This window comes from Dreissena polymorpha, chromosome 16 (genome assembly GCF_020536995.1).
Source record: "Dreissena polymorpha isolate Duluth1 chromosome 16, UMN_Dpol_1.0, whole genome shotgun sequence".
NCBI classification, from domain to species: Eukaryota; Metazoa; Mollusca; class Bivalvia; order Myida; family Dreissenidae; genus Dreissena; species Dreissena polymorpha.
In genome coordinates this window covers 13,481,553-13,498,291 of record NC_068370.1, presented here as the reverse complement: position 1 = coordinate 13,498,291, position 16,739 = coordinate 13,481,553, and positions in this window count along the sequence as shown.

Below are 16,739 nucleotides of genomic sequence, written 5' to 3'. Positions count from 1 at the left end.
TTTTTGTATGTTCGTATTTTCGTTATATTCATAGATCTACATCATAGCGTGACACGGACATGTTTAATTGATACATATATATACATGTATGTAAACATTTGAGCTTTAAGATGTAAAGTACATGCTATTTCAGAAAGCACTTGCGGGTCATGCCGAAACATTTTATACACGAATTCTCATACAATAACCTGTTGTTTGTATTATATATATATATTCAATCCCCTTCGCTATCTGCCTTCATTTTCATTACTTGTGCATATTAAAACAACATCTGCACAGAACTATAGAAGAACCAACAAATGGTTAACATCAATTCTCTAGAGCTTTTGTGAGAATATAGGCTCTGTAAAGACTAACATCATTTTAAGAGCGCATCTATCATATTGAACTAATACAAACAACAGGTTATTGTGTGAGAATTAATGTATTAAATGTTTCGGCATAACCCGGAAGTGCTTTCTGAAATAGCATGTACTTTACATCTTATAGATCAAATGTTTACAGCGTTGATACAGAAAATCGCGTCGTGGACAGCTTTCCATTACAAGAAAGACAATAACAAACGAAAATGAATTCCTTTAATAAATGACTACAATGAATTTTCGTAAAAATCATGTATTTTTGCTTTTATTACCAAAACAATAAATCAAAAGTGTAAGTTGTTTTTTTAATGCCGTTATACTTTGTATAAACTATGCAATCATCACGGTGACTAAACAAATGCAATTGCGATGATAAATGAAACACAAATGGCAAACTCGGAGCGTAGTTATTGATCTAAATATTCATTAACATGTCACGCGCAATTGCTGCCCGCTTATTTACGTTCACTTCCAGCTATAAGACGGACGCAATACATCCAGTTGAACACACAGAATGACACATTTCTCATAAGAGTCGCGTTCTAATAAAACTGGGCATAATGCATGTGCGTAAAGTGTCGTCCCAGATTAGCCTGTGCAGTCCGCACAGGCTAATCAGGGACGACACTTTCCGCTTTTATGACATTTTTCGTTTAAATGAAGTCTCTTCTTAGCAAAAATCCAATTTTGTGTGGACTGCACAGGCTAATCTTGGACGACACTTTACGCACATGCATTATGCCCAGTTTCCTCAGAACACGACTCATGATAATGTCGGAATATTGACGTGCGTATGTTTACGTCATCATTAGCATTAATTGAATTGGTTGTAACTAGAAAGAATTTACAATAACGTTAATAGTAACGTTTATGTATAGTCGACGTGGTTGACGTTATCTGCATGCAGCTTTCATTGTTAATAATCCATTAGATCGATTGACGTGTCGGTGTTGGAAACCACAACGTAAAATCTCAATTAACCATGATTGATGTATCTTTTTTGGTAAGTCATCATAGGTAAAAAATGAAAAAAAAAACACGGGGCAAAATGCAACATGCCTATTAAAAGATAACGATAAATAACGTTAGTTTAAAAAAAGAGTAAATTGATACATGAATATTCATATGAAAATTGAAATAACGACTAATTATTGTATGTCCAATTTATAATCAATTCATATGCGTTTTTTTATATTTCAATACGATCCAATATTAATTGTTTTAGGCCAAGTTACCGTTAGTAAACATCGTATATAATGAATAGTTTGAAAGTTTATGACGTTAGTCAGAGTTGTTTACTGTGTGACATGAGTTACCAGTTGTGCCACGAACTAAACATTATGTTTTATGACATTGAGTCGCGTTCTAAGAAAACTGGGCATAATGTTTGTGCGTAAAGTGTCGTCCCAGATTAGCCTGTGCAGTCCGCATCATCCAGTCACAACTAAAGCAAATACACCACATAACTCGTTTGCGTAAAATATTTCAATATTTATTGTTTTAACATTGCTCGATAAGTAGTTTTGTTTAAATGTTTTGGTGACGAATTAAAATTACGAAGCTACAAGCCTAGACTTTTCGGCTATCTCAACACAAACAAATAAACAAATTAATGCTTGAAATACCGCTCCATAAATGCGTATAAATATCTTAAGTTTATTGATTTTTTTCTCTGGAAAATTGAGGATTCCTTCGCGATCTTCCTTTTTGTTATTTTTTACCTGTCGCTTTATATAAGAAACGCTTATAAGCACGTAAACGCGCTTAAGTTACTGAAGACAATACAACATAAATTATATATTATTGAACGGTGCGTTTTTTCTTGATGTTTATTGATGCTAATCAGTTCACAACAACGAATGCAATTGTATTTGACACGTGCGAAATATGAACAAAAAGCAACCACACTCACCTTATGTATATATAACATTTTGACAATTGTAATAACACTAAAAAGCTATAGAAAAAGTGATTCGATATCGATAAATATCCATAGACATTAGGGCTCCAAAGAAAGAGCTTTATCGCCTTAGCAAAAATACGCATATATGATTTATATTTCAAATAGTTCGAGCATAACTTTATTACACACACTCCTATGGGCGCTGAAGCAAACACACAGATGACAAAGAAAACACTGAACATCCGAATACACAATTCGACTAATGGAATTATTGTTTGAAAACAACACCAGCAACAGAATTAACAGTGTAGATTTATTTTATGCACGAAACTACTTTCTGATGCCAAAGTCAACACGTGTTGAGTTTGAGTTGAACTTCAATAGAAAATATGCTAACAATTTTATTTCGTGAATATCACTATACCACTCTAGATATATGAGCAAACTGGTGTTACGTAGTTTTTGCAGAAGCCTAGAGTATCGTTAAATACCGATTGTATATAGTTAAAATTATACCAACCGCTTGTAAAAAGAAGAAGAAACGGGTCAGTAAAGCTGTAGCTTTTCTCAAATTTATCAATCTCTTTGTGTTATCGTTGGTCGCATTTTGATTTAAGAACGCTTTCATCACACAAAGCCGGGATTCTGACCCAGTGGTTGTTGACTGTTGTTTTAATACGAAAAGTTTGACAGAATACGATGTACGCCGATTTATATTAAATTTAAAAACACGGCGTAGTTGCGGTTGATGTTGATAAGGAAACTTACGTTTTAAAGATATTTGAACAAAGGTATGCTATATATTTGTTGTATAATACTTTGTCCTGAAATGTGTAATTTATTTCTTAATCTATTCCATTTGCGCATATGAACTTGTTAAAGGTGAATTAAGTGATCTATCAAATGGACGGTTTAAGGCCATAAGCCTTGGTTAACTGGTATTTAATATGTAGAGCATTTGAACAATCTCTTTTAACCATCTTTATAAATTTAGGATGATCAACAAATCAAAGCCCGTGTTTATCCAGATGTAGTTAAGCATTCGGTAATAAGAAAACCTGCATACTATCACGTTGTCTATTAATATGTACGCAATGTACAACGAAACATACATAACTATACAATTCGCTTTTATTCGTGGATTCGCAATTTCGGATATTGTGGCTAATACGCAAGCATACTTATGTTTTAATTCATTCAATGGTAATATCTGTACATGCAGCTTTTGTTCTAAGTAGTTCTGTTGACCACGCATTTAATAAGCTACATTGAAACAACACATACTTACAGATGCATTTATATATTTGCAGAAAATTCCCTTTTTAAAACAGTAATTCCATATCCATGGATCTAGTTTTCTCTGTGCAGGAGTACATGCTACTGACCGTCTGTGGCAACTTGATAGCTGTGAAATCGAACGGAAGTTCGTTACATTTAAAGGGGCCTTTTCACGTTTTTGCAAATTGACAAAATTGAAAAAAATGTTTCAGATTGGCAAAATTTCGTTGTAGGTATGATATTTGTGAGAAAACAGTAATACTGAACATGTACCATGCTTTAAAAGATCCATTATATGCATATTTTGACGATTTAAAAACCTGAAAATTATAAAGCGTTGAAATGCGAAACGATTGAATAATTTAGACAGTTTTGTTGTTGTCGATATATTGTGCGATGAGGATTGCTTATATAAGGTATAAAATGCATTATTGATTGCAAGAGTACGGATGGCCGAATGGATTGAGCGAGAAACCTTTACTCCAGGTGTCAGTGGTTCGAGCCCAGTTGAGGGTTACTTTTTTCTTTCTTTAATTTTATTCTTGTTTTACTGGAGCGTTTTAGATCCAATGTTCATTTGCTGACACACTTCAATACATTCCAAAATCTGTGAAAAAGGCCCCTTTAATAAGTTTGCATTCAAGATGAGCTTATTTAGCAGCGTTAAGCGCCAGGGGCTACATGTATGTACATGTATTTTTCTCAGAATTTGATGTAGAACAGTGTCTCTCTTTATTTTTATTAGAAACTGTCATTAGCGATGTTAAAGGAACATATCATATGTTACTAATCAGTTAAATTTGTGTTAACTTCTACGATAACTTAATTTTCATAATTATTACCATCCATGTCTTTACACTTATGTATTTTGCATTTGGCTAAAAAGCAATTGTAATGTTTCACAGCTAATAAATGTTGTTGTTGTTGTTGTTGTTATTGTGTGTAATCTAGCACAATGATATTCTGTTTTCAGTTTATTGGCAGCATTTGCAAATACATGCATTCGGTCAAATGCAAATACAATATACTAAAAGATTACAACACAAATATTTTTTTCCGTAAATGATTTAATTGTTCAATCCAAATAAATAGCTATTTGTACTTATCCTTATTTACAATGTACAGATACCAGTCTTTTAAACATTTATTTAAGACCCCATTTTCAAGAGCTTGATAGCTAGATGGGTCTATTGTTAATAGCGCTATTTCATTAGCAAACATTAACATATGCAAGGAAAGTCTATTTATTGAGAAACATACAGAGACGTGGAAAACGACACTGACATGTTTTTTTCCTCTCTATACACCATTAAATATTGAAAGCAAAGATAGCAATAATTTACGTCGTTGACAATTAGTCACGAACGAATAACTTTTAAAACGCATACGTTTATTATTTAAAAAAATGAAACCAACAGGATTATTAATTATAATATGTCTTAATTTAAATTCTGTAAGTATACGTAAAATACTATGTTAATAGTTTTTTCTTCTGCTTATTACATAGTATGTAATTTTTGTTCAGCCAGAATACATTATTCCAATATTCCGCCAATGAAATTTCATGAAAAACAACTTAAACAAGAAACTTGTATGAAATTCAGCCATACCTTTCACTGTCCTCTCGTGCACGCTTCAGAAGACTAATTGTGACATACGTTATGGAGTGTGTTAATGGTCCCATTACAGACATGCATATAGCCAATGCAGTCAAATGCTACCAGATGAAATACACACAAACATTAGTGCTTTTCCGTGGCGATTGCTTCCGTAAGTTAATACGTTTAAGTACGCTAGGACTGAAAATATTACATGTGAAACTATACGTTGATCATCTTATTTAAAATTGAATAAACCACATATAAGATATAATCATTTACATAAAAAACGCTCAAATGAATATTGAAAGTGTATAGGCCTTACCATTTCCAACTTTCGGAGGCTTTCATATTTCTTGCGAAGTTGTAACTGGTATGCATACCTTTTGGCTTTAAATCAGACCCATCTATTTGTCTTAATTTAACCGAATATTTAAACGCACCTCACATTTGATGCATAAATCACCCTTAAATATCAGCGCAGTTGCATAACATCGTGTCGTATTCGAATGCAAATAATGAGGCAAAAATTGACCCTTAAATTGCTGCAAATACTTAACACTTTTACAATCGATCTAAACGTACTCTTGTAATATAAAACGAAGCACCTGTCGGCAGGCAATAATGTGGATCTCACAAAAAGTTGATGTTTTAAACGCAATTATGTATCGTACTTTGGTAATGAAACCTCAACTTTTCAATCGTTCAACCAACAACACAACCACCTGCTGGATACCGGAATTGTGAACACCGAATAAGCACAATAAACCAGTCATAATAGGGAAATATTTATGTATATAATTATAGTCCTGCAAACTCGATCCACATATGTGGTCGATCTGTTATTCATTTGCAGTGTTTAATGTGCAAAAAGCAATAACAAGTATGAAAGAAATTTATATTGCATTTTTAAAGTCCGATTTAAAGGTTTTTCGTTGCTGTTGTAGATACTTCGCGAGTTCTTATTCCATATTATTGTCTATACAATTTAGAATGCACTAAAACTTCGCTTAACGACTTTCTCGTTATAACAGATTTTACGACTACCTCGTTATAACATAAATGTATTTATAACAGCCTATTTTTCTCAACCTCCGCGCAGAGATTTGACTGGAACCAGCGTTGTTGCATCAAATCCCTGCCATCACCAACCACGTGATAATAGTCCAGCCACGTTGTACAATAATTTTGGCGTTGTTATTTTTATTGTTTTTTTTTAAATATATAAATTTAAGGTAATTTATTGTTTTCTTTTGGGCCTACAGTTATTCACAATTGACAAATATAAAAGTAAAGCATACTACTTTTTATAATATAATACTTAAACAAATATGAAATGGTATTGTACTTACAATTTTTTTTTATTATTGAGTCTGAAGTAAATAAAAAATATAAGCTCAGTAAGGAAAGTGAGTTATACTTGTAACTTGTATTAAAGCCCAGACACAAGAGAAAAATATGTTTTATGACAGTAAACATATCAAATGTTAATCAGTGTAGGATACATTTTACACAGTGTCATTTATAGTTTGAAAATATGTTTTCCCTTTAGAACATGATTTTAATAAACATGTTAACGCAGCTTACATCACATCCACATTTTTAAAAATAGTTCCACCCCATTATTCATGGTAACTTTCAAAACAACAATGCATTTTAATTTTTTGACCTGTTAACACAAACATTCATAGATGGAAACCTATGTTTAGATTGTAATTTCAACAATATTATTGTAAGAACATGCTCATTTAAACAGATGTTTGTTTGTTTTTATATGCCATGATATGTTTTTTAACGGATAAGATTATCAGAATCTGGCATGTATCGCAGTGCCATTGGCCCATATTTATCTGAACAAGGAGGCATTCCTTCTCGCGATACAATACACCTGGCATTCATATTAAAAGACAGGAATTAAAAAAAATCAAATGACTCGTGTTCTGAGAAAACTGGGCAAAATGCATGTGCGTAAAGTGTCGTCCCAGATTAGCCTGTGCAGTCCGCTTTCCGCTTTTATGACATTTTTCGTTTAAATGAAGTCTCTTCTTAGCAAAAATCCAATTTAGGCGGAAAGTGTCGTCCCTGATTAGCCTGTGCAGACTGTTCAGGCTAATCTGGGACGACACTTTATGCACGTGCATTATGCCCAGTTTTCTCAGAACGCGACTCAAATTTTTATCTGTACTCGGTTATGATCACACAACCTCATTTTCATTGAAACAAAACACACTTGTCCAACTTGTATTGAGTCATGTTCTGAGAAAACTGGGCATGATGCATGTGCGTAAAGTGTCGTCCCAGATTAGCATGTGCAGTCCGCACAGGCTAATCTGGGACGACACTTTCCGCCTAAATTGGATTTTTGCTAAGAAGAGACTTCATTTACCGTAAACGAAAAATGTCATTAAAGCAGAAAGTATCGTCCCTGATTAGCCTGTGCGGACTGCACAGGCTAATCTGGGATGACACTTTACGCACATGCATTATGCCCAGTTTTCTCAGAACGCGGCTCCATTTGTTTGCTTGTGTGACTCAACATGATTGACATAATTGTGTCTGGTATGTAATTTAAATTATCTCAAGTGTATTTATGTATTAACCCTTCTAAGTGATTATCGTTTGGGTAAGTTTGAGCTTTGACGTGCCGTTAAACTTTAAAGAAAATCACCAATAATTTGCACTTACTGCTCAAAGACGTAGTCCCCATTTTTAATAATTGTTCATTGCAATGTCGTGTTATTTTCATAATTGCGCAGCTACCTTAAAACAATACCATGGGATGTAAACAATACGTTCCATTTTGATAGTTTTGCTGAGTTTCATAAGTAATATATAAATTGTTTAAACTTTGTCTCAAAACGTATATTAATACATTATGCGACGTCAATACACCAAGAAAAATATCGTTCATTGAAAGTCAAAATATCATCCGTTTATGGTTGCCGTCTGTCATAGTTTTTGTTTGTGTTGTATGACAAGAGCAAACGTTTTATTGCGTTGTTTCACAAACTTAACATTATGCTGGATCGCATATATTAGCCGACCGCGCATGTTTAATTGAACAGCCATTTGCAGTTAAAAACATATACCAATCAGAAATAGTGTGCGTTAAATATTTCTGAATGAAAAATTGGACGATGACGTTACAAAGTTTAATGTCAAAGGTGAAAACATATATTCAATGCTTCAATATAGTTGCGGCTACGTCGAATAAACAATTAACACGAATATGGAACATATTTATGAAATTACTGCTCGTCAGGGACAACGTCATTCACTATTAAACAACGTACACTATTAGAGAAACGTCCACGAGGGCAAAGCTGTGTCACATGGGGTCAAAAATTAGGTCACATTCTCCGATAAAAAGTTTATGAACACTCAAGTTGCCAGATGAAGAACCAAATCCACTTGAACCTTGGTCAGAAATGTGACACATAAACATCTCCGCAGAGTTCGGATATTTGTTACATGGGGTAAAACCTAAGTAATTGGGACGAATTAAAAAAACTTTGGAACACTCATAGTTTAAAATTGTATCGCCAAATCTTCATATACTCTATCACAACGTTTGTAAAATTAACTTATCGGTCGAGTTTGATACTGGGCCACGAGTAATATAAAACTAGTTGACTAAGTCAAATGACATTAAACACGTTTGAACATTGTAGATGCCACATTATGACTCAATCTTCTTGAAAGTTTGCTAAAACATTCTCCAAATGATATATCGGCCAAGTTCGAAAATGAATGACATGGTTTGGAACTAAGTAACCAGGTCAAATTATGTGATCACTCGAGAGGCCCCATGTATTTTCTTCAATTCATCTGGGTGGACAAGTTGTGTGGTAAGAAAGCTACTTTACAAGGTCAAATAAAAACCATACTGGTTTGCGCAAGCTTCTTGAAACTAGCTCCAAATATTTGTTCTTGTGATTTCGCCAACGAGAAATAAATGGTATCTGACCATTTAAAAACATTGCTGCCTTTTTGGCTGAAGATAGACATACACAACAAAGCTGTTTGATTTGCCTCTTACACAAGTATCGTGGCGTCTTCTAGTATTTTAATATAGTTGAGATGTAGTTCATACAAGTTTTGGTTTCATGTCATCCTGCATCAAAAAGTTACGGTTCAAATGCTCTGGTCTGTAGACAACTCGTGAGTAATTAAACCATTATTAAATTGAAACACAAACGTATTTGTAACAGCATATTAAACTAAAACATCTTGTATTGCCATTTAAATTGAATTGTGATGTTATAAGGTTAATTTTTATATACACTTATCTGTTCACTGAACAATTTTATGACTTCATAAAACCGGTTTAAGCTTCAAAATTCGTTGTGTTGACTGTTTCGAGGCGATGGCACCAGTTTTGTATGTTTTCTTTGAGTTCAGTTGTTCTTGTCTACTGCATTACTTAGTGCATCGTTGTTTCGCAATTTTTTGTCCTGTTCTTGCAGCTGAATGTTCTCCTTGTGTATATTCCTCACCTGACAATAGTAAAATCAGTGAACACTAAGAAATATCTTTGTTTGATACACTATCACCAAGAAACTAGCTCAGAACGTTAAAAGTATTTATGTGTATGTGCTAAGTTTGATACTGATTGCGGTTGGTTAACAAACATGGCTATCAAGTATTGTGGAACCATGTTAACAGTAGCTGCTCAGAAAAGGTCAGGTCCTTGGGTTTTAAATCTGTGCTTATATTATAGTGTCAACTATATTGGTTTTATTTTCATTAAAACACATGTGTTTTGTTTGTTGCTATACTATGATATGTGTCGAGCGGAAACGATTTTCTAAATCTGATATAACATACATTGAAAATATCGCATACTTAAGTATGTGTCGCGTTCCCTTTCGATTATAGAGCCCTTTAAACATTCAAACATATCATACGGTGTCAAAGTATTCACTCTGTTTGGTTTATCGATAATATTTTATGTAAAAACGTGTACTTATAAATTGCATAAAGAGACAAAAATAAAACGTTGAACGTCATAAATTCATCATCAAAAATTACAAATTAAACGCAGAAAATATTTGACAGTCGATTATGAAAAAAGTAAGTCTAATATTTTTTGTCATGTTAACAAATTATAATAGTCTCTATTCCGTAAAAAATACCATTATGTAAATAAAAAAACCCTGCATTTTTAAGTACTTATTTATATGTCATAATGGGTTAAACTACAAATAGCAATTCTTGTTTAATTTTTATCCCATTTTCAACGCGACATTGACGGTATAACACCTTATGGAATATACTAGCCTGTATTCAACCTTGTGTGATATACCTGTCGCGTGCAGGGACTACTTTTTACTTTACCACTGAATGATTTTTCATAAGAAATAAAGTCGAGAAAACTTTAGCTTCAAAATTATACGATCTTCAACCTTTAAATCTAGTCATATGACATAATTTTTCGCCATCCGTATAATGATCAGCTGATTGATTGCGTCATAAAATGACATACTTATTGCGTCATTTTCCCCAAAACTTTTTGACGATTTATTATAAACGCGACTTATTTCACATGTACATGTACTGTATATCGACATATTTGAATTGTCAATTTATCACATTTTCCTTATTTCGTGTAATGTGCATTGTTTATAATCCCTGCATAATTATACTTTTGACATTTAAGAATGTACAACAAGCCATACAAATATCGCACAATTCATAAATAATCTGCAATATTTTCTTTCTGATTTAATTCACGTTAGGCATAGAGCTGTGTTGTATAAGATGGTAAAAATAGCACCACACTGGAATTCGGAACGTCCCATTTTGTACACGGGTATTATCCACTCATTTATCTGTTGTGTAATCACTAATGGAATGTTTTCCATTCTTTGTGTATTTATATATTACATTATTTTATTGTACAATAAGGGCACTAACCATAGACAAATAAAAGATTGTGCAAGTTTAAACATAATTATGTTTGTATGCAGAAATCTTCAAATGCAACCGAGTTTACCAACGGCTATTACTTGATAAACTGCTCCGGTTCGTTTTAACAGCAGTTATGAACATAGAGTACATGACGTAGCGCGTGACGAAGAAGAAAGTTTATTGAGTTAATAAACTCATTTGAATATAGTGATAGGATGGCATAAGGGTCTTTATTTAACTATGCTAAAATAATTTTTAATGACCCTAGATGCAAAATCGTCAATTATTGAGTTAAATGGATTATTAGATGGATTTTAAAGGATAATTAAAGGTAAGATACTAGTTCGAACGTGTTTTGGTTTTTGTTTCTACTTTTGTCGTTCCCTATTCTCGGGGAAATGATTTTAACATGGGCGCCAATGATGCATCGGATCACACACGGCATACCCATAACATTATATAAAAACACGTTCTGCGCGTCCTTAAATTCGTCGTCCGAAGTCGGAAAACGTATTGCCCTGTATATTAAGTCAAATAAAGTGTCAGTCGCTGCAATTGTCTGTTAACTCGTCGAAATTGTCAAGGTCGTCGATGGTGCTTTGTACATGTATGTTGACAAGTTGACATCATTTTGTCAGGAGTAATCGCCGCCATATTGGATTTTGATATTGGTTTCTTTCGAAAATAAAATGAATTATAGTAAAGTAAAATCTTCTTTTCGCGGTCGTAATGTGTTACAATTCGCAAGCTGCGTAAAATTGAATCGAGGCATATGGTGATATTTTTAATCGTTTTACAGTTGGTGTGTGAATTTTTAAAGACTATTTTGCGTACCAGAACAAATACATTTATATCACTACGCATGGTTAATCGTTAGATTTTAAGCGCTTTTAAGAATGAATTAAAATTATTGTTAAGGTTATTAGATCTATTTATGTTAAATGTCACGTTGAAAAAATCAAATGGGATAAATAGAATACTAGGATTAGCGTTGAATAAGGCGAGCGCTTTTGGTGTTCGAGCCGAGCAACATAAACTTCTCTGTATTCAACGCTAACCTAGTATTCTGTATGTATTTGTTTTCCGAATCTCATTTCGTTAAAACACAAGAAGTTCATTTTCTTTTGCAATAGAATTTTAAATATTCTTCACTAAAGTTTAATCCCCTCTTTTAATGAGGAAAGATACTCTGGCCTCGTTATTATTTACAAATACCAGCACATTGTTTAATATGCATACTGGTCATAAATTGGGTTTGTAATTTGCTCGTAAATACGTTTATTATGTCGTAATAAGAAGCGGTGTATACAATCTGCAAAATAGCTATACTTGTTGAACTTTCTGTATTTGCTTTTTACACCATTATTCTTCGAGGTGCAGCATATTCATCCAGATAATAATAATAATAATAATAATAATTATAATAATAATAATAATAATAATAATTAGTAGTAAGGAACTCGTGCCAAATAACTAAAATGTTCAAATTCGATCCTAACATTCAAATAATTGTAAATGCTTTTTTTTAAACATGTACACGTATTTAAATCGTCGGAGATATGTTTTGCTTGTACATGTGTCGTGTTCTGAAAAAACTGGGCATAATGCATGTGCGTAAAGTGTCATCCCAGATTAGCAGTCCGCACAGGCTAATCAGGGACGACACTTTCCGCATAAACTTGATTTCGGTAAGGAGGGACTTCCTTGAAACTAAAAATACCATAAAAGCGGAAACTGAGCCAAAGTGTCGTCCCTGATAAGCCTGTGCGGACTGCACAGGCTTATCTGGGACGACACTTTTCGCACATGCATTAAGCCCAGTTTTCTCAGAACGCGGCTCACAATATAAGGACAAGTCAACCGTCCTTGCAAAATAAAAGGCGATATGACGTAAAACGTCAAAGCAATGTTAGCCATACACAATTAAAAATAACACGAACATGACTAACGTAGATGGTAAATAAAACCAGCATTCCAGAACAGATTAGCTTCGTTTACATATAAGTGTTGTCGCCTAACACGGTCATTGAATAAGTGTATAAATATTCATGATTACGGTAAAATGATTGAAATACTTTTTACGTTTATTTTTAGAGTGTAAATTTTCACTGGGATTGGCAGTGTTTACCAATAAACAACACGTTAAGTAGATGCACATTGATTGTAAACACATTTAATATTGTTTAAAAATTTTATTTTTCAGGAGGTCATCGTCCGAAAGTGAACGCAGTTGGTTGAGAGATAAAACAATACGGGTATGATTTCCCATCAGTCGTTGTCATCCGGGGAGTGACTAAAATTCAACTAATATACTGTAAGTAAATATTATCAAAACGCATTCTTACAATCATGTGGACCATTTTATAGTTGACAAAGTCATTTGTATCAACGTGTATCAAGTACTTTCGATACACAACGCTACAAAACATAAAAGAACGTTGCTCGGTTCAAACGGTAAATAGCTTGACTGCAAGTATGGTTATAGAACTTGCCGTGAACACACACTATTTCAGCCCATCCGAATACGGGGTTAAATGTATCAATTTCCGGAGCGTTGCAAATATTTAATACGTTCGCAGGCAGTGATATTGTGAAACATGTAAATCATGGGACGTCGAGACATCTGCGAATGAAGAACCTAAAGTTTGTCGATATCAAATCAAAATATAAAATGCTGATATTGTCAAGGACGATTGGATTATCGCTCCTCATGGTAACACAAGATTTAACTGCGCAGGTGATTGACGTAACAGGCACAACATGCCTTTGCGGAAAATAAGGCACTGTTGCATTTACAAAATCCTGCCAAAGTTCTATCAACACGTATGGCAACAAAACCGCAAGACATACAAGATCCTTCACTACGACCTCGAAGGGGAGTTACAGTTTACAGAGCAAGATGATATAGATGTTGGGAAGCTTATCGTTATAATAGTGCCATGGTAATATTGCAATACTCGTCGAGCATGAGTTTATCGGTGGTACATTATACGGCATTATTTGACTATACCTAACTTGTTTCTGGCTTTAAACTTAAGGACAACACGGACCATTGGGTCTTAGTGCTCAAATCTTTATTGAGAGAGGCTCGATGTTTTTCAGGTTATTGTTTATCGTGCGATACAGATTATTAATCCTTTCACAGAGCCTTTATTGTATTTGCCGATCCAGTAAATACATATATTTAAATCTATAGTGTATAATGACGATATAAAAAATGTTGTATATTTAACTAATTTAACTCCGGATAAATAACAATTATAGTAATACTACTAATTTTAATAATGATATTTATAATAATAATTATAAAATTATAATGATACGTATATGATCAATTATAATGATAATAATAAGTATTATTATATTCAAAGACTGTCAACGCGTTGAACTGTGCAATTGCCATGCTCTGTTTTTCTATGTCTGTTGCAAATAATTTTTGATTTGTCTCAACAAGACAAATTTAAGGAGAATGTATGCTGACTTCACATATATACAGAATTCAGACATACATGTTTCGTCAAAATAATTAATCTCCGAGAATAGCTCTCCTGTAAAAGCACGATTATCTATGTGGTGCGAGCGTTTAAAAATGTAAAAAATAATCTTGAAGATATCATCTGATAAGCCTATTAAAATAAGGAACTAAACGTTTAGACATACATCTTGCTTAATGACTTAATCGAGTGACAACAAACTGGCTTTGTATACGAACGTACAACAGCCCTATGCGTTTTTTATGCAAAGTTCTGGAGTGAACTAAATATCGTTCTCGAATTATGTTTTCTTATATAATTACACACATTGGCAACGGATGCATTTACAAGAATCTCGTCAAACAGGAACACATTTATTTGAAGAAAATCGACAACAAAGACCTAAAGCATATACATTAATTTGAAATGATCATTAAATGGTTCGCACAGGCTAATCAGCTACGACACTTTCTGCTTCTTGTGATTTTTTTTTTGAAAAAAAGTCGTTTCCAAACGAAATCCATGTTTAGGCGGAGGGTGTCGTTCCGTATTAGCCTGATAGATTTGCACAGGCTAATATAAGAGTCCGCTATTTGCATGTTCGTTAAGCACATGTTTCCCCGAACGAGCCACAATTGTAGCTTAAGGTTCTTGCCTTTGTCTTGCATTTTTCTCATCGAGTTGTGATGCAGGATACGCAAGCTCTGATGCAATCCTGGCTCTTCTCTCATTGAATTCTCACGGAGGCCTAAATCTAGTTCAGAATTACAAGCATAATCTTGCGCTGTTGCAACGCATTAATCTTTACGGCTGTGCCCATGTAGTCGCATACTGTATTTGAGGTATAGGAATCTAAGTCGCGCACATCGTTTTTAAATAATTTTACTTTTAGTGATGTATAAATGAATGAACGTACTCATGGGTACGAATTTACTTTAAACTTCCAAGATTGGGATAAATGGTTATGTTCAATATATGTGTAGATACCAAAGCTATGTAAAATGTGTATGTAATACAATACAATTTATATGTAAATACGGAGAATCGCAAATATGTCACAGAGATCTATTTGATATCACGACAGGACGTACCTTTACATTAATGTAAAAATACCCGATTCAATAACAAATATACAGCAGTTGTAAATGACTTATTGCCTTGTATAGCATTTTTAAATGCCAGATTGGCATCTTGAGCGGAACTAGCAAACATCCCTTGGTATACCAATTCATGTTTTGGTGCTCTTAATATTTTACGCATAAAACATTTTGTTGATGTATGACAACTATGAGTCACTCGTGTTTTCTTAGGTTTTTATTGTTCACGTCTAAAGTTGCTATGTCTTACATATGTCTTACAGCGCAAATCTGGACAAGTCAGTATTTCTTATTAGTTAAGATTTTGATATACATGTATGAAATCCTTGGGTAAGTTTGGACCACTTGCATGCCAAATTTAAGTAAAGATGATAAGTGACTACAACACATAAAACGATATACACCACGATTCTTAAGTGTTTTTTTTTGTCGCTAATATTTTGTGGTTAAAAATTTGGCAGTTTTACGCTGTTTTAGTATGGATAAGTGTTATTGTTGACACTTTATGGTTGATGTCGTTAAAGTGGGGTTCTATTTTGTTTTATGTTTCGAAGAAAAGGGGGCATATAGTGATCGGAATGTCCGTCTGTCCGTCCGTCCGTCCGTCTGTCTGTCCGTCTGCATGTCTTTCCGTCACACTTTGTGTTTAAAGGTTTCGAAAAATGCTCATTACTTCTATGTCCCTTGAGATATAACCTTCATATTTGGTATGCATGTGTATATGGACAAGGCCTTTCCGCACGCACACAAATTTTGACCCCTGTGACCTTCACCTTGAACTTAGGGTTCGCGTTTAGGTTTCGAAATCTGCGTTTAGGTTTCGAAAAAAGCTCATTACTTCTATCAAGCGTTTATAGGGGGCATTAGTCATCATATGGTGGCAGCTCTTGTTTTAAATTAATTTGCTTTCATTATTGATTTCTCGATTATTGAACATATATTATTAAATATATTGAACTTATTTGAAAACCAATGACAAAATTGTCAGTGCGAGTTGGGATTACACCCATTAGCTATTCACACTTTCAATAGCTTGTTATTTTGAACGTATGAAAACAGTTTTTCTGTTACAATAAAAGACAAACTATGATTCTAAACATATTTATAAGAACAAAAAA